The 20,424-nt window shown below is 44.2% G+C and overlaps 1 protein-coding gene across 3 annotated transcripts in view; it reads left to right on the top strand.

The window, feature by feature from the left end:
• The window catches only part of FYB2 (FYN binding protein 2), a 1,416,888-nt gene that overhangs the window by 604,010 nt on the left and 792,454 nt on the right, over positions 1-20,424 (top strand). The window lies entirely within an intron of this gene.

The following is a 20,424-nucleotide window of genomic DNA, read 5'->3' as shown; positions in this document are numbered from 1 at the left end:
TCGACCGACGTCTAAGAGTTCGTCGGTTGGAGTTTGCAGAGGAATTCTTTGGGGCTAGTTTTGCTTACAAGATACCGTCGGAGACTCCGACTTCGCATTTAGTTAAGAAACGGAAAGACAAGGAACGACACGCGGGCCGCGGTTTCGGCTGAAACCACGGTCAGGCCTACCGCGAGTGTCTCGGTCTCGGCTGAAACAGAGTCCTTGGTACTTCCGATTACCGAAACCGCACAACCGACTACCTCAGCGCAGGAGGCCCCGGCCGAGTCGGTTATTGAATTACCTACTGAAACTGGTGTCCAAGAACCTTCCAACACCATTCCTTTAGACAAGTCTACTCCTGCACATGGTGCAGCCAGACCTCCTGCATTCATGTCCATTAAGGCTTTCCTCTAGAGCTAAAGCTGCTAAACTTACTAAAGCTTTGCCTCCCAAGGTTACCTCTCAGAGACCTTCTACTGGCTCTCAGATTCTTAGCTTAGCAGAGGATCTTATCTCCTTAATTAGAGGTTCTCAACCTCATCCGGACAGGGGCTCTCAGCCACCTCCAGACAAAAGACCCAGGGTTGAGCCCTCTGACCCCCACTCCTCAGATGAGTCCACTGATGGCTCTACTCTGTCAGACCACCAGGAGGAGGCTTATTCGGCCTACGAGGATTCTGATGCTGAAGAATCTATTCCCTCGGCCTCCCCTCCTGAAGAGTTTTCCTTTGGAGAGACATTACACTCTATGAGAGAACATTTTCAATGGCAGGGTCAGGAATTCTCTGATTCCAGAAAGAGATTAAGGACCTTTTTACATTTACCTCAGCATAGGCCTTTAGCTATACCTCCTATTTTGAATGTCATTGATGATGTGTACTCTGATGCTAGTACAGCCCCTGACTCTCTCCCTCCAGCTCCTGTCAAACCTGATAGGTACTACAGGGTCCCGGACTCACATCTACACCTGTACAAGGCCCACTCTGCTGATCCAGAAACTATTTCCCAGGGCCCAAAAGGGGTTGCAGCTGCCACTGCTAGAAATCCTCTTCCCTCTGAAAGGGAGTCCATAGCTTTAGAGAGATGGGGTAAGAAAGTGTATACTTCTGCAACTCTTTCCATGAGGGCATTAAATTGTCAATTTCATATGATACAGTACCAAGAGTATTTGTTAGATGAATTGCATAAGAAACTGTCTTCTTCTGAACCCCTTGATCGCAAATCCCTTCAGGATCTGGTACTTAACTCCCAGCAGGTTAGTAACCATTTCTTGCAGTGTGGTTATGATGCATTGGAAGCTTCATGTAGGTCAGCTATGACAGGTGCAGTTATACGTAGGCATGCCTGGCTGAAGGAACAATCTCTGCCAGACCATGTTAAAGCTAAGCTTTTGGATGCTCTTATGGAAAAGCAAGAATTATTTGGTTCCACGGCTCAATAGGTCTTAAATTTGAAGAAAAGGCAAAATCTGTGCAAACAGTCAAAGACTTTCTGCAAGTCCAACCACCGAGATTCAGTAGAAATTGGCCTACTAAGAATTGGTCCTTTCCGGAATCAGACAGATCTCAGAGAGGCAGGAATAGGCGTGCCAGAGGTAGAGGGCAAGCTAGAGGCTCCTACAGAGGCCGTCAGTGGCAGCCTCCGAACCAGAGAGGTAGTGCAGGAACTACAACTGCTACACCAGGACAGACTCAATGACTTTGTTTTGACTCCGCCGACCAGGGCTCAATTAGAAGCACCTTTGGGCGGAAAGCTTTCTTTATTTTCAAAAAATTGGCACAGTATTACAAGGGACACATGGACACTGCAAATAATAGACAAAGGAAGAACAAGGCCAAGGATTTTACTCCAGATTATTCCTTGTTCCAAGAAAAGAAAATCAATGGAGGCCTATTCTCGACTTGTCCGCACTGAATACTTACCTCATTGTGCCAAAATTCAAAATGCTGACTCTACAGCAACTCCTTCCCATGCTGGGCAAGGGGTCTTGGCTGGTGACTCTAGACCTCAAGGAGGCATACCTGCATGTCCCTATCAGACAAAGTTGCAGAAGACACCTCAGATTTCTTGCAGGGTCAGAGCATTATCAATTCTCAGCATTGCCCTTTGGCTTATCTGCTGCACCCAGAGTATTCACGAAATGCCTGGCATCAGTAATTGCACACTGCAGACTTCAGGGGATTCAAATTTACCCATATCTGGATGACTGCCTTATACAAGCGGACAGCAAGCAAACTTTGTTAAAGGACTTGGATTATGCCATCCATCTACTGCAGGCCTTGGGATATACAGTCAACATCCACAAATCAAGACTTGTTCCATCCCAAAGAATGACTTTTCTGGGTGCTGATCTAGACACTACCACCCAAATGGCCTTTCTCACAGAAGAAAAACAAAAACAACTACCGGATTACTTCAAGAATCTGACAAGACAAACTCAGCTGACTGCAAGGAAATTCCTGCAGGCCCTGGGTTACATGGCATCTTGCATTCTTCTGATTCCACAAGCAAGGCTGCATATGAGAAAAATTACAATGGTACCTAAGGAGTTTATGGACTCAGCACAGTCACAGCTTAGAAACTTTGATCCCACTCATTCCATGCCTTCAAAAGGAATTTCTGTGGTGGGCTCAAGCCTGCCAGTCTAACAGCGGGTTGCCCTTCAGCAAGCCAAGAGCCAACCAAACCATCACTACGGACGCTTCAGACCAAGGTTGTGGAGCACACATGGAGGGCAGATGTATCCAAGGGCTATGGTCACAAAGAGAGCTGCGCATGCAAATAAACCAAAAGGAAATGCTGGCAGTGATACACGCAATCGAGGCCTTCAAATTTTTTCTTCATCAAGGCCACCTACTCATAAGGACAGACAACACCACAGTTATGTGGTACATAAACAAGCAAGGAGGCACCCATTCCTACCCTCTTTGCAGACTGGCAATGAATCTATGGGAAATTTCCTTGAAACTCAATATACAGCTGCAGTCCCAGTTCGTGCCAGGGAAAGACAATATACTGGCAGACAGCTTAAGCAGAAATACCATGGATGCACACAAATGGATGCTGCACCCAGACATCTTCTTACTCATAACACAATCATGGGGAAGGCCGGAAATAGATCTGTTTGCCTCCCCCCACAATCATCAATTGAAGAAATTCTGCTCAAGGACATACCACCCACAAGCATGGAAAGTGGACGCTCTCTCTTTCAGCTGGAAAGCTCTAACAGTGTATGCTTTTCCACCTCTCCCATTAATGACCAAGGTCTTACTGAAGATCAGGACAGAGCAGCCCAGAGTGATTCTGATAGCTCCAAACTGGCCAAGACAGCACTGGTACCCACTGTTAAAGAGCATGTCACAGACGAAACCGTGGCCTCTCCCCCTATGGCCACTTCTACTGACTCAGCACAATTTCAGGATTCTGCATTCCAACCTGAAAACCTTACAGCTAACTGCCTGGAAAATACCATGACTCCTCCTCGGGATAAGCTATCCCAGAGAGTGAAGGATATTATTATGGAAGCTCGCCGGCCTTCCACAAGGAAGGCATATTCAGCAAAATGGAAAAGATTTCACACTTGGAAAACAACAAAGGGCCTAGATGTGACAGTGATGAACATGGCACATATACTGGAATATTTGGCAGAATTGTTCCACAACGGCCTGTCTTACTCTTCCATTAAGATACATGCCTCAGCAATTTCAGCAGAATACAATGTTAATCCACCTGTCTTCTCTCATCCTCTCCTGAGACAGTTTCTAAGAGGAATCAAAAACATCAATCCTCCAAGGAAATCACCTCTACCTACTTGGGACCTTAACTTCGTGTTGGAAAAACTAACACTTCCTCCCTTTGAACCAGCAGCATTGGCAGATCTACAGTTTCTGTCTTGGAAAACTGCCTTCCTTCTGGCCATAACCTCAGCAAGAAGAGTATCTGAGTTGCAAGCTCTAATGGCAGTACAGCCATTTCTTATCTTTCATCAGGACAGAGTTTCTTTGAGAACCAATCCTACATTTATGCCAAAGGTGGTATCCAGGGTATCTTTGAACCAAGCTATCTACTTGCCTACATTCTTCCCACAACCACAAAATAAAGGGGAGAAACTTCTGCACACCCTGGACATGCACAGACAGTTGCGCTACTACTTGGACAGAACTAAAAGTTACAGAAAGACTGACCAGCTGTTTGTAGCATATGCTGCTGGGGCACAAGGAAAAGCAATTTCCAAACAGACAATTTCAAAATGGATAGGAAATTGCATTCGTTTTTGTTACTCCTTTCATGGAAGAACTGTGCCAGCTAACATTAGACCTCATTCCACGAGAGCCACAGCCACCACCACAGCCTTCCTAAGAGGGGTGGCTACCAAGGACATTTTAGAAGCTGCTACATGGAGCTCCGTGCATACATTTGTCAAGCATTACAATTTACCTTTATACTCCAGATCCAGAGCAGGCTTTGCTACAGCAGTCCTGCAGGGTATCTTAGTTACACCATCCTTTACTTAGTACCTCCACCCCCAGATTGGCTATGGTATTCTACCCATATGTGATGACTGCAGATGCATCCTTGAAGGACATAGTACAGTTTTGTACCTACCATAAATGTAGATGTCCGATAGGTAGGCATCTGCAGTCAGGTTGACCCTCCCTCCTTCCCCTCTGTGGTATACTTCTTGGGTACTTACCCCTTTTATAGCTAGCTGGGGGGATCTATTATGGTGTATTTGTTTTCTATAGTACTGTGCATGTTTGGATTTGTTTTTGCAATGCATATCTCCAAATTTTAGCCTTCCTTAGAGGGCACCTGGCATCTGGGGCAAGAAAAACTGAGGAAAATGGCGTCAGCTGATGCTTTTTTACCCCAGACGCTCTGACGTCGGGGAAAGTGCGACATCAGCCGAGGCCAGACCCAGACTTTGGAATCCGGCCAACCGAAGGGCTGCCTGAGGCAGGACAACCCATATGTGATGACTGCAGATGCATACCTATCGGACATCTACATTTATGGTAGGTACAAATCTGTACTTTTTGTACCTACCATAAATGTAGATGTTCGAGTGTTCACCCTGCTGCAGTCCAGGTTACCCTCCCTCCATCCCGTCTGAACTAGCTGAACTTATCTATATCACTCTATCCTATACAACCTCTGTGGTGTATTTGCTTGTGCCTAAAGTTATTGTTTTATTTTTATATAGCTATATGGATATATATATATATATATATATATATATATATATATATATATATATATATATATATATATATATATATATATATATATATATATATATATATATATATATATATATATATATATATATATATATATATATATATATATATATATATATATATATATATATATATATATATATATATATATATATATATATATATATATATATACATATATATATATATATATATATATATATATATATATATACATATATATATATATGTGTATATATATATATATATATATATATATATATATATATATATATATATATACACACACATATATATATATACATATATATATATATATATATATTTATATTGCCTACCTATTGGGGGCACCTGACATCTGGGGCAAGAAAAACTGAAGTAAATGGCGTTGGATGCCTCTTATATACCCCTGGCCCACTGACGTCAGGGAAGAAGTGACAGCAACTGACGCCGGGCCAAGACTTTGGAACTCAGGCTGACTGTGGGACCGCCTGATGGCAGGATAACCCAAGTATGATGACTGCAGCAGGGTGAACACTCGAACATCTACATTTATGGTAGGTACAAAACTGTACTTTAATTATATGGGTTCTCATATCCAAAGATGTTCTCTTCCAAAAAATAAAAACATGTTCCTCTTTAGGACACTGGAATTATTTTTAAAGGCCAAAGCTATGATTTTCAATATTCAGAGGTCGAGAGGTATGCTACTTGGAGGCTGGAAGAATTAATTTTCCATTGGGGGAGCAGCATTTTGTCCTGGACAAGAACATCAAATATTTCAGTTTTCATTTCAGTAGTAAATTAAAAGGGTCCAAGTGAGTCAGATAGGCGACAAAATGAGGCATTTCTCAAAGATACTATTGTCTATTTAAGTAAATGATGCATGCATGATAACTTTAGTAAATGCTGCATATATTTAATATGCCTACATTACGATCTGTTTAGGAAAAAATATATTTAAATCCAGGAAGAGGAAACACTTTCTCTTTTAGGACTTTAAATTAGATGTTTTAGTTAATTTGTTGTTTTGAAAATGTTTGCTGTGCTGATTATTTCTATGAACAGGGCAACCCTACTATTTATTGTTTCCTTTTTCCATGTACAATGTCTAGAATTAGATATTTTAAGGTCTTGAATAAATAAAGGCATATATAAAAATTAGCAAAATATTATTACAGAAATGGCTTGTGGCACTTTTGTTGGAAGAGGTAGCAGTGTGTGTGCTTGGTACACCAGCCAGAAATTAATGGCTATTCCCCAACAAAAGGAGAAGGGTGGGGGTGTTGTGAAACTTAGTGCAAAATAACAAATTATGAATGATCCCATGCAAAGGTGACGCAACAATTTGCATCAGTTTGGTAGTTATTTTCGTAACCTTTAAAAATTTCTTGCAACTACTCTCCCTGAGGCATGACTATACTTAAGGACACACACCACAACAGATGAGTATGTGATGTTCTTCGTGTTTCACTGTTGCAGTCATCACATTTGGGCTACCCCTGCCAGGGTAGCCCTCGGCTGGCCTGAATACCAGAGACTTAGTATTTTTGTTTCAGTTGCTGTCGCTTGAGGACTGACGGTGCTTTCACAGCCTCTGACATCCACTTCAGTTGATTCGCAGGCCACTGCAGAGACCCTTTCAGAGTCCGGTATGTCGTAAAACTCTGGATCCTATGGTCGTCTCTACCTTGAATGGGTCCGGAGCCTCTGAGCAGACACCGCCTTCCGAGGAAGTCCTTCGCACCTCCGTATCTCAACACAAACATTCTTTCGCGATCACCATTCTTTCGAAAACAACTGAGTTCCTTAAACCCAGGGCTCAAACCACACCAAAGTAACCGACTACACACACTCAGGTGCCAGCTACCTTGCCTCACTCTTAAATGCTTAAAATGGCAGAAGACCTTATCATGCTGATCAAGGGAAGCCAAGCTGTCCCTTCAAAAAGGAAAAGAGATCTGTCCCCAGTAGTTTTGTCTGAACAAGAGTCAGATGCATCTGACTATGAAGACATGCAACTCCTCTCCACTTATGAGGATTCTGATTCTGAGGAATCCATTCCTTCAGCCTCTCCCTCAGAGGATTTTTCCTTTAGGGAAACCCTGCATAGTTTAAGGGAGCATTTCCAATGGGAGAATCAGAACTACCCTCAGTCTAAAAAGAGACTCAGGAAATTCCTCCCCCCAGTCCTGGATGTGGTGGATGATGTTTTCCTTGAATCCAGCTTGACTCCTGATGCCCTATCTCCTGCTCCCAGAAAACGAGAAAGGTACTACAGAGTCCCTGACTCTCACAAATATATTTTTAAAAATCCAACAGCTGACCCTGAGATCATTTCTCAAGGGCCAAAAGGGATTAAAGCAACCTCTGCTAAGAATCCCACCCCCTCAGACAGGGATTCCAGAGCACTGGACAGATCGGGTAAAAAAATATATATACACCTCAGCTACTCTTGCTGTCAAGGCACTAAATTGTCAGTTCCATATGCTTAAATATCAGCAACATACTTTGGAACTCCTTAAACAAAAAAAGTCTTACTTTCCTGCTTGGGCAAAATCTTAAGATTTCCAAGACTTAATGCATTCTGCAAGTCAAGTAACTAAACACACCTTGCATTGTGGTTTTGATGCCCTAGATGCGTCTTGCAGGGCAGTAGTCACTGGATATGTCAATAGAAGACATGCATGGCTTAAGGAACAATCCCTGCCAGACCATGTCAAATCTAAATTGTTGGATGCACCCTTGCACAAAAATAACTTATTTGGCACTAAGGCAGAAGAGGTCTTAAAAAGATAGAAGAAAAAGCAAAATCTATGCAAACAGTTAAAGATTGCTTATGGGTCCAGCCCCCTAGGTTTAGCAGGCATTTTCCCTCCAAGCACTGGTCCTTTCCTGCTCTGAGTAAATATGCCCAGCCTAGGACCCGTGAAAACAGACACCCCCCCCCCCCAGACAGCAGCCCCAGGGAATCCAGAGACCTAAGCAGTGGGCTACCTCCAACCAGCGAGTTCTAAGCCAACCCCCTTATGGTAAGAACTCAGTGACTCACCTCCTCCCAACTTCCCCTCTGCCCAACTTCACTTACCCCTAGGAGGAAAACTCTCCTTTCACTCAAGCACCTGGGCCACCATTACCAAGGACCAATGGGTTTTGAACATTGTGTCTCAGGGATACAAATTCTCCTTCCACACCCTTCCAACCCCAAAAGGGTTCCCAGCTCTACAGCCAAATCACTGGGAAGAGGCTCTATAGCAAATCTATTCCCTGCTCTCTTTGAGGGCAGTAGAGCACGATCCTGCAGAACAGATAGGCCAAGGCTTCTACTACAGACTTTTTCTGGTGCTCCATCCTCAATCTATCCATTCTAAACACCTTCCTGGTGATCCCAAAATTCAAAATGCTCACCCTCTAGCAGCTGCTACCCATGCTCTGCAAGGATGCTTGGCTAGCCACCCTGGATCTAAGAGGCCTATCTCCACATTCCTATCAGGGAATCATGCAAAAAATATCTCCGCTTCAGGGCAGGCTCTCAGCACATTCGGTTCTTTGCTTTTCCCTTTGGCTTTTCTACTGCTCCCAGAGTTTTCACAGAATGCCTGGTTCTGGCCATTGCCTTTTGCAGAGAAATAAATATTCAGAGTTCCCCCTACTTAGATGACTGCCTTATTTAGGCAGAGAGCCAGGAAAAGCTGCTCAAACACTTGGCCTTTGTAAAGAGTCTACTAACCTCCCTAGGGTACACAATCAACAAAAAGAAATCAAAACAGGTGTCCACCCAAATGATAATCTTCCTGGGAGCAAGTCTGGACACAGCATCCCAGATGGCATACCTTACATCAGAGAAAACAAATTTTCCTGTCAGCCTACTTCTCTCAACTGGCCACCAGGCCCCAGCTTTCTGCTAGGAAAATCCTGCAAGCTGTGGGGTTCATGGCATCTTGCATACTCCTCATTCCATATGACAGACTGCATATGAGGAAACTTCAGTGGTACCTAAAGAGCCTTTGGTGTCAGCACTCTCAAGACCTGGAAACTCTTCTACCTATAATTCCTTGCCTCAGAAAGGAATTTCTTTGGTGGGCAACAGCATGCTCCCACAACAAGGGACTGCCCTTCTCCCCACCCCCCGCTGCCCAGACCCTCACTACAGATGCATCAGACTACACTTGGGATGCACACCTGGACGGCAGGTGCATACAGGGCCAATGGAGCCCACAGCAAATCCCCCTGCACATCAGTCAAAAAGAGATGATGGCTGTGCAGCATGTCTTGATAGCTTTCAATCTCCTTGTCTCTCCAGGGGTTCTCCTGATCAAAACAGACAACACCACTGTAATGTGGTACATCAACAAGCAGGGAGGGACTCACTCCTACCCTCTATGCAGGCTGGCCATGATCCTTTGGCTCACAGCCTCTTCCATGCAGATACACCTGTTAGCACAGTACCTACCAGGCACTATCAGACCAATTAAGCAGAAACCTTTTGGACCCACCCAATTGACAGCTCAGCAGAAGTACCTTCTTCATAATAACTCAGAAATAGGGAACCCCGAAGGTCAACCTCTTTGCCTCGCACACCAACCATCAACTCAGCAGTTCTGCACCAGGGAGCATCACTGCATGGCTTTGGAAAGTGGATGCCGTGTCCTTTCCCTGGGTCAACCCCTCAGTCTATGCCTTTCCTCCCCTACCTCTCATCCCCAGTGTACCGCTCAAAATAAGGGAGGAAAAACCAAGGGCTAGTCTTATAGCTCCAGACCGGCCACAACAGCAGTGGTACCCTTGCTGCTTAGCCTGTCCCCATTTTCTCCATGGCATCTACCTCAGTTTCCAAACCTCCTAAACCAGAGGGAAGGAGAATTCATGCATCCCCAATTGCAGACACTCAGTTTGGCAGCTTGGCTTGTTCCCTAACCCCGGACCAATCTGCCATCCTTAGTAAACCGGTTCTGGATGTTATCTGTGAGGCCAGATGCCCTAACACCAGAAAGTCTTATGCAGATAAATGGAAAAGGTTCTGCACCTGGATCCAGGCTAATGGGGGCCAATACGGCACAGCCCTCCATCCCTCTCATCCTGGATTACTTAGCTGACCTACTACACAGTGGTCTCTCTTTCTCGTCTGTAAAAATTCATGCCTCTGCTATTTCTGCTCATTTTCCCACTGAGCAGCCCCTTTTCTCACACCCTTTGATCAAACAGTTTCTCAGAGGGGTTAGCAACTTGAGGCCCCCCAGAAAGGCACCAACGCCAGCTAGGGGACCTTAAATTTGTCTCGGAAAAGCTCACTCTGCTTCCTTTCAAACCAGCTTCTTCTGTAGAGCTAAAATGTCTCTCCTGGAAGACAGCCTTCCTTCAGGCCATGACTTCAGCCAGAAGAGTCTCTGAGCTGCAAGCACTCATGGCTGTGGAACCCTTCATCATCTTCCATGCACAGGAGTATCCCTCAGAACTGACCCATCCTTCATGCCCAAGGTGGTGACCAGTGTGGCTCTAAACCGATCCTTTCATTTGCCCACTTTCTTTCCTAATCCCCAGAACAAAGGGGAAAGGATTCCTTCACTCTGTAGATGTGCACAGACAGCTCAGATATTATCTGGACAAGACTGAACCCTTCAGAAAGTCTGATCAATTGTTGGTTAGCTTTGCTACAGGGGCAGAAGGCAAAGCCATCTCCATGCAAACCATTTCCAAATAGCACATTGCATCCATTTCTACTACAAACAGCATGGTAAGCCTCCCTCTAAGGGGGTCAGGACACACTCCACCAAAGCAGCCTCCACCGTTGCAGCTTTCCTCAGAGGAGTCCCTACCAGGGACATCCCAGAGGCTGCCACCTGGATATCTGTACACAGTTTTACCAGGTATTACCACCCGCCTCTCTTCTCCAAATCCAGGGCAGGGTTTGCCTCTGCAGTCTTGCAGGGCATCCTAGCCATCCCCTAGCTTCCTTGACTGCCTCCACCCATTTCCTCAGCTTTGGCAATCTACCCAAATGTGATGACTGCAACAGTGAAACATGAAGAACATAGTACAGTTGTGTACACTTACCATAAATGTAGATGTTTGAGTGTATTCACTGTTGCAGTCCTGGTTTCCCTCCCTGCATCCCTCTTTTTTCCTCCTACTCCTTTTGTTACCAATCTTCCTTGTTGTTCTCCTTTCCTTAGAAGGGGCATATTAGTATGTACTTTCCACTGGTGGGGTTCTTCTACCAAATCTTGGCCTCCTACTTTGGGTGTGCCTGACAGGTTAGGGAAGAAAAACTGATGTAATGGTGACGCTGCCTTACTTTATACCATGACGACCGGACGTCAATCCTCAAGCAACAGCAACCGATGCAGAAATACTAAGTCTCTGGTATTCGGGCTGGCCGAGGGCATTCTGTTTTCACCCAGAATGATACCACAGTATAAGGACAAAATGATTGACTTCAACAATTAGCTAAGCTTCTGGTGTCATTCAAAGGGGATCCAGTATCTGTCTACCTGGGAAGACATGATCGACAAACCACGATGCTTTGCCAGAGATGGTCTGCACCTGTCATCCTTGGGATTCAGGTTACTGGCTAAAGCTCTTGCCACCCCTATAGTGCCTTTTTTAGGCAAGGTTCAAAGGATAAAGCCACCACCATAACAGATACAAGCATGCAAAATCTGAAGGAAATGCTACTCAATGCTAGAAGTCTAAACCTCAAAATGCACTCTCTCAAGGCACTCCTAAAAATGGAGAACATCGATATCTGTGCAGTAACTGAGACCTGGTTCAAGGCTCCAGAGAGCACCCCTGCAATACCAGGCTACAACTCTTACCACACATTTCGGCCACAAAACCAAGACCGAAACACTAAAGGTGGAGGAGTGTCCATATTCACCAAGGATGTTCACGCCTCCAGGCTAGTTGCCCAGCATAAAGCATCTGAAATTCTCCAGGTGCAACCAACACTGGGGTAAGACTGCAATCCAAATTGTAGCTTGCTACAGATTCCCCACCATGCCCCAAGATTCTCACTACACATTTCTAAATATAGCAACACTAAATCCACATATGCAGAGGCCCTTAACTGTAACCTGCCCAAGCAAAAAAGACCTCTGAAGCTGAAACGCAAACAAACACCAATCACAACCAATGTGTCACATAGTTTACAACACCAGTGTGCCACCCAGCAACAGCCCCTAAGGCAAGACAATGTACCTAACACTTTAGTCATAGGTGACTCTATAGTCCGGCACACTGATGTCCCTCTCACCAGGTTGAATAAGGAGAAAACTACAGTCAGCTGCCAGTCGGGTGCCAGGATCCGCCACATAACGCATGCACTCAAGTCACTCCACAACAAGTGCAAATATGACTCTGTCATTGTCCATGTTGGAGTGAATGACTTGAGACGTACCTCCCTGGACTACATGAAAAGAGACATGGAAGAGCTCTCGGATCATGTGGCCCAGGCAGGTATGACCCTAGCCCTGAGTAGCATCCTGCCTTTGCCCAGAATGATACCACAATATAAGGATAAAATGATTGACTTCAACAATTGGTTAAGCTTATGGTGTCATTCAAAGGGGGGATCCAGTATCTGTCTGCCTGGGATGACATGATTGACAGACCACGATGCTTTGCCAGAGATGGTCTGCACCTGTCGCCCCTGGGATTCAGGTTACTGGCTAAGGCTCTTGCCACCCCTATAGTGCCTTTTTAGGCAAACTTCAAAGGACAAAACCACCACCATAACAGGTACAAGCATGCAAAATCTGAAGGTAATGCTACTCAATGCTAGAAGTCTAAACCTCAAAATGCACTCTCTCGAGGCACTCCTAAAAATGGAGAACATCGATATCTGTGCAGTAACTGAGACCTGGTTCAAGGCTCCAGAGAGCACCCCTGCAATACCAGGCTACAACTGTTACCACACTTTTCGGCCACCAAACCAGGACCGAAACACTAAAGGTGGAGGAGTGTCAATATTCATCAAGGATATTCACACCACCAGGCTAGTTGGCCAACACAATGTGTCTGAAATTCTCCAAGTGCAACTAACACTAGGTAAGACTGCAATCCAAATTGTAGCTTGCTACAGATCCCCCACCATACCCCAAGATTCTCACTACACCTTTCTAAACATACTGGAAAATATTAAGATAGAACCAAACACCATAATACTGGGTGATTTTAACTACCATGCCATTAACTGGGAAAACTACTCATGTCCCAACACCTTTGCGCAACGGTTCTTGGAATTCATAAATTCCAACGCCCTGTGTCAACTAATCCATAGTCCCACTAGGGGCTCCAATATCCTAGACCTGGTCGTTAACAACATGGGAAATATACCTATGGTCACCCCCTCGTTAGTCAGGTCTGACCATAAGCTAATCACCCTTAACATCCACATCCCACCCCCACCCCCCAGTAAAGAAACCACCATAAAAAGTTTCTCCAAAGCCAACTTCATGCTACTCAAGTCAGAAGTGACAAACTTCATGACACCCATGAAGACGGGAACTGAAAGTTCAACTGCTGAATCCTACACTATGGCACTGTACGAGCACATCCACTCATGCATGAATCGTGCCATCCCAAATAGAACCAAAATGCTCTCATCCAAAAAAAGGAAGCCAATCTGGTGGTCCCCTTCCATAAACAAACTTTACAACAAAAGGAAGAAACTTTTGCAGAAAAGAGGAAAATCCCAGGATGCAAAAAACTCCCTTACTAGCCTCAGTAAGAAACTGAGATGCCTCATAAAATCCTCCAAAGCTAGTTACGAAAATAAAATTGCCAAAGATTCCAAAGACAACCACAAAGCATTCTATAATTATGTCAAGATTCTAAATGGCAATGCTCAGATCTGCTCTGAGCTAAAACAGTGGCATTAAATATACTGATCCGAAGGATATTGCCAATATCCTGGCAGATCGATTCAGTGCCAACTTCACCCCACTCTCACCCCCTAAATGGCCCATCTCAATACCAGAAGATTGCCAAATTCCAGTAATAACGGCCACACAGGTACAAAACGCACTCTCTAAAGCCAAGAATACAGCATCCATGGGACCAGATGACATCCCGGGCTGTGTACTACATGAATTACAATATAAACTGGCACCTCACCTAAGTGTCATGTTTAATCATAGCCTCACCTCAGGTTTCGTGCCCACTGAGTGGCGCAGAGCTACAGTTATCCCAATCCACAAGGGGGGATCCACCTTGGATCCCGGAAACTACTGTCCCATCAGTCTGACGAGCCTTATCTGCAAGGCCATGGAGCGTATTATCATGGAACTTATAAACAAAGACATTGGCAACCTTCAAACACTGGACCCCACCCAGTTTGGGTTTGTGAAGGGCCGATCTTGTCTCCTGAACCTGATTGACTTCTTTGAATCAGTCTCCAGGGCCATGGACAAGGGTAAGGTGGTCCACACAGCCTATCTAGACCTTGCCAAGGCCTTTGACACCATCCCCCACTCTGGAATCATAGATAAACTTACTAAGTTGGGCATTAATCCCTATGTCACCCAATGGGTTGCTAAATGGCTTACTGATAGAACCCACACTGTAAAAGTAGCCGACTCCAAATCCAGCTCCAGACAAGTGACAAGTGGAGTACATCAGGGTTCAGTCCTGGGGCCGCTCTTGTTTGGCATCTACTTCTGGGAAGTACAGGTCAACACTAAGGGACTCTGGCTAACAAAGTTTGCAGATGACTGCAAACTGGGAGCCATTATTGAATCCCCAAATGATGTGGATACTCTACAAAAGGGCCTTACAGAAACAGATGCTTGGTGCCAGAGCCAAGGGCTCAAGCTCAATGCCAAGAAATGTATTGTTATCCCCTTTGGGAAAAAACATGTATCCATGAATTACCATATAGGTGGCAGTACACAAAACACAGAAAGTGTGATAAGAGACTTAGGGACACAGGTGGACAGTGGTCTCACCTTCGATAACCACATCGCCACAACAGTCAGGAAATCCTTCTATGTGGCACACCTCATCACGAAGGGCTTTTCATCCAGAAAAAAGGAGGTCATTGTCCCACTGTACTCCTCCCTCATTAGACCCATTACAGAATACAACGCACAATTTGGTATGTACCTCTCAAGACATCTGCAACAACTGGAAAGGCCTCAGAAATACCTCACTAAAAGAATCACAGGCCTAAAGAAGATGCCCTACGCTGACCGCCTTAAAAACTCCAGCTATACTCTGTCGCATATCGTCTACTCAGAGGCGATCTCTGCTTAACATACAAGGCCATGTCAAACCCAGAGCTGTTGGACATGCTACACTTAAAGAAATCCCAATCCCTCTGAGCTACACGCTCCAGGGATCTAAACCTTGTCATCACAATAAACAAAACATGTTGGAGGGATAGGTTCCTGACCCAGAGACTCCCCAGACTCTGGAATAGATTGCCCATACATGTCAAGCAGAGTGCCTCTTTGGACCTCTTCAAGAGGAACCTTGACGATTGGATGGGAGAAAGGAAATTCACCCCAGGGATCACGTCAGTCACCCTGCTAGACAGGGGTCCAGGAAAGTAAATAATGTGGGAAGAAATAGCCAGGGAATTGTTATGGCTAGGCTTGTATAGGCCCTAGGGCTGATAGCCTAGTACTAACCTATGAACCTATAAACATACTGGAAAATATTAAGATACAACCAAACACCCTAATACTGGGGGATTCAACTACCCTGCCATTAACTGGGAAAACTACTCTGGTACCAACTCCTTTTCTCAACGGTTCTTGGAGTTAATAAATTCCAATGCCCTGGATCAACTAATCCATTGTCCCACCAGGGGCTCCAATATCCTAGACCTGGTCATTCCCAACGTGGGAGATAGATGCTCCACACCAGTGGTCACCCCCTGCTTGGTCAGGTCTGACCATAAGCAAATCACCCTTGACATCCACATCCCACACCCCACCCCCCCAGTAAGGAAACTTCCTTAAAAAACTTCTCCAAAGCCAACTTCATGCTACTGAAGTCAGAAGTGACCAACTTCACGACACCCATGCAGACTGGATCTGAAAGTTTGACTGCAGAATCCTACATTAAGGCACTGTACGAGCACATCCACTCATGCATGAATCGTGTCATCCCAAATAAAACCAAGATGCTCTTCTCCAAAAAAAGGAAGCCAATCTGGTGGTCCCCTGCTATAAACAAACTATGCAACAGAAGGAAGAAACTGTTGCAGAAAAGAGGAAAATCCCAGGATGCAAAAAACACCCTCACCAGCCTCAGTAAGAAGCTGAGCTCCCTCATAAAATCCTCAAAAGCTAGTTACGAAAATAAAATTGCCAAAGATTCCAAAGACAGCCGCAAGGCATTGTATAGTTATGTCAAGAATCTAAATGGCAATGCCTAGATCTGCTCTGAGCTACAACAGAATGGCATTAAATATACTGATCCCAAGGATATTGCCAATATCCTGGCAGATTGATTTAGTGCCCACTTCACCCCCATCTCACCCCCTAAAGGGCCCATCTCAATACCAAAAGATTGCCAGTTTCCGGTAATCACGGCCACACAGGTAGAAACCGCACTGTCCAAAGCTAAAAATGCATCCATGGGACCAGATGACATCCCAGGCTGTGTACTACATGAACTACAAAATGAACTGGCACCTCACCTAAGTATCATGTTTAATCATAGCCTCACCTCAGGCTTCGTGCCCACTTAGTGGTGCACAGCTACAGTTATCCCACTCCACAAGGGGGTATCCGTCTTGGATCTCGGGAACTACCGTCCCATCATTCTGATAAGCCTGATCTGCAAGGGCATGGAACGCATTATCATGGAACTTATAAACAAAAACATTGGCAACCTTCAAACACTGGACCCCACCCAGTTTGGGTTTGTGAAGGGCGGATCTTGTCCCCTGAATCTAATTGACTTCTTCGAATCAGTCTCCAGAGCTGTGGACAAGGGTAAGGCAGTCCACACAGCCTATCTGGACCTCGCCAAGGCCTTCGACACCATCCCCCACTCTGGAATCATAGATAAACTTAATAAGCTGGGCATAAATCCCTACGTCACTCATTGGGTTGCCATCTGGCTTACTGACAGAACCCAGACTGTAAAAGTAGCCAACTCCAAATCCAGCTCCAGACAAGTGGAAGTACATCATGGCTCAGTCTTGGGACCACTCTTGTTTGGCATCTGCTTCTCAGAAGTACAGGCCAACACTAAGGGACTCTGGCTAACAAAGTACGCAGATGACTGCAAACTGGGAGCCATTATTGAATCCTCAAATGATGTGGATATTCCACAAAAGGGTCTTACAGAAACAGATGCCTGGTGCCAGAGCCATGGGCTCAAGCATAATGCCAAGGAATATATAGATATCCCCATTGAAAAAAAACATGTACCCATGAATTACCACATAGGTGGCAGTACACTAAACATTAAAAGTGTGATGAGAGACTGAGGGACACAGGTGGACAGTGGTCTCACTTTTGATAACCACATCGCCGCAACAGTCAGTTAATCCTTCTATGTGGCACACCTCTTCACTAAGGGCTTTTCATCTAGAAAAAAGAAGGTCATTGTCCCTCTGTACTCATCCCTCATTAGACCTATTATAGAGTATAATGCCCCGTTTGGTATGTACCTCACAAGACATCTGCAACAGCTGGAAAGGTCACAGAAATACCTCACTAAAAGAATCACAGGCCTAAAGTAGATGCCATATACTGACCATCTAAAAAAACTCCAGCTATACTCTGTGGCATATCGTCTACTCAAAGCGATCTCTGCTTAACATACAAGGCCATGTCACACCCTGAGCTGTTGGACATGCTCCACTTAAAGAAATCCCAATCCCTCAGAGCCACACACTCCAGGGATCTAAACCTTGCCGTTACACTGAACAAAACATGCTGGAGGGATAGGTTCCTGACCCAGAGAGTCCCCATACTCTGGAATAGACTACCCATACATGTCAAGCAGAGCACCTCATTGGCCCTCTTCAAAAGGAACCTTGATGATTGGATGGGAGATAGGAAATTCACCCTGGGGATCATGTCAGTCACCGTGCTAGACAGGAGTCCAGAGAAGTAAATATTGTGGGAAGAAATATCAGAGAATTGTAATGGCTAGGCTTGTATAGGTCCTAGGGCCGATAGCCTAGTACCCACCTATGAACCCTGGCAGGGGTAACCCAAATGTGATGACTGCAACAGGGAATACACTCAAACATCTACATTTATGGTAAGTGTACACAACTGTACTTTCTGCAGGGTGACTATCCTTAATGTAGGTACCTTCAAGAAGAGGTTTAGCTTTGATAGGTCCATAATTGGCCTTCAGGATTAATTTTTCTTGGGAATTGGAAAAGGATGGTAGTAAAAACCTAACATTTCTTACTGATTAAGTATGTCCTCTATTGTTCCCTAGGTTAGTAATTGCTGAATTAGGATGAAGACAAGATGCAGGTGTTCCTCTGATACCAGAGGCATACACAGAAAGAGGAATGATTCCAATTCTATCCTGCAGCCCTCTGTAACAATTCTTAAAACTCAGACCTTGATTATCCTTGCTTAAATCTTTTGGAAGCAGCTCATTCTGTCTGCCATGCTGTTTTGCTCCTTGAGTATTTGCAAGAGAAATGCTGCAAAGATATTATCAAAGGCTACAGATGCATAGGGCATTACTATGGGTTTAGGTTGAAATCTCAGTTTTTACAATCCAACATTTCTTTAATTTCCCAATTAAATTATTTGTTTATACTTGAGAGGGTGTCACTGAAATAGACATTGTCCTATAATGAACCAAAAGAAACAGAGCCCCATTCATCTGAATCATGGCCAAGGAGGGTTGTATAGGCCAAGTCTTCCTCATTATTCACACTGAAAGATGAAGCAGCATCTATTACTAAGAGGTGTAACCCACTTCCATATGAACTGGTTAGAGGGAGTGGGACCTATGTGAAATGGCTTGTCACTACAAGATGAGTTATTCCACTAAATGTTTGATGTCCTGAACAAATTATTTGGAATGTGAACTTGACTTCTGGAAAGAGGACTCCATCATGGATGTAGTGTGATCAGATTCTTAATGTTGAGTTCCTTGTATTCATCTTGTTTATTCCATCATGTTTAAAGATGGAGATTTACTTTTTCTGCTTGAGAAGGCAGTGTAGCCTGAGGTTAGACGTCCCATATTTTAAGGAAAGTGAATGAAATAAACCTTCTTCTTGGTAGTTGGTTTAGGAGGACATGCCAGCAACTACCTGTGTATCTGGCTTCAAAGGAATCAGACACAGGTTGGTAAGTTATAGCCGATGTCACTACCAGGGACTGCAAAACAAATTCGTTGATGGAAGTATTGTCACGCCTATGTGGCAGAAGGTAGGTTGACTTTTTTTTTTTTTTTTTGCCTTTCTTAGATGGAAGCCTTCCTCTGAATAAGTGGTGGACTGATCACATGCCTTAAACATGGTATCTAGTTTTTTCTCTGTCATCCACGCTTTAAGTGTGGCATCTCTGCTCCTCTGGATTTTTGTAGAAAAATCCTAGCAAATCTGGCAGTCAGCTGACATCTCAGACTGTCCTAAGACAAAAAAAAAATGCTTAGAATGCTAGTCTTATATAGGATTTGACCTATACAATCAGAATGGCTCTTTAGGACTGCACGGGATATACCATGGGAAGTGCAACAGTTTCCCTAATAAACTTCATTGGCAAAGAAACTTTAGAATGATAAAGAACAGGAACACAAAAAAAAATAAATAAAATAAACAAAACTTCACCAATGTGGCTCTTATCTTTCAAAGATTCTCAACAGAAGCTATGGTACCATAAACTGAGAATGACATCTGGGAGTCAGGTCAGTCTTGCAGATATCAGTCTTCAGTTGGTTCCAAAACCTAATGAATAGTACAGCAACAGTGATCTTTACATAGAACTTGAAATGATAATCATCAATAAAATAGTTTATATAGTTTGCTTTTTTTTCATTATCCATTCAGTTTTTGAGTGCTTCATACCTGCTCTAACACTGGAATTTCTCCACAGGTCTTTATTTGTTGAAGATATTCTGATGTAATAAAAGGTACTTAGAGTAATATATTTTATTGTCCATTTAGTTCCTGAAGACCCACTTAGTTTTTAATGCCATCTCTTTGACAGTGAATACAGATTTGTAGACCTTTTTAGCCAAATCATGCCCACCAGAAATGGTAGCTAAA

This window comes from Protopterus annectens, chromosome 10.part0 (genome assembly GCF_019279795.1).
Source record: "Protopterus annectens isolate FY-2018-M chromosome 10.part0, PAN1.0, whole genome shotgun sequence".
Classification (NCBI taxonomy): domain Eukaryota; kingdom Metazoa; phylum Chordata; order Ceratodontiformes; family Protopteridae; genus Protopterus; species Protopterus annectens.
Note: the sequence above shows the minus strand (reverse complement) of the source record. Positions and strands in the feature narration are given on the sequence as shown.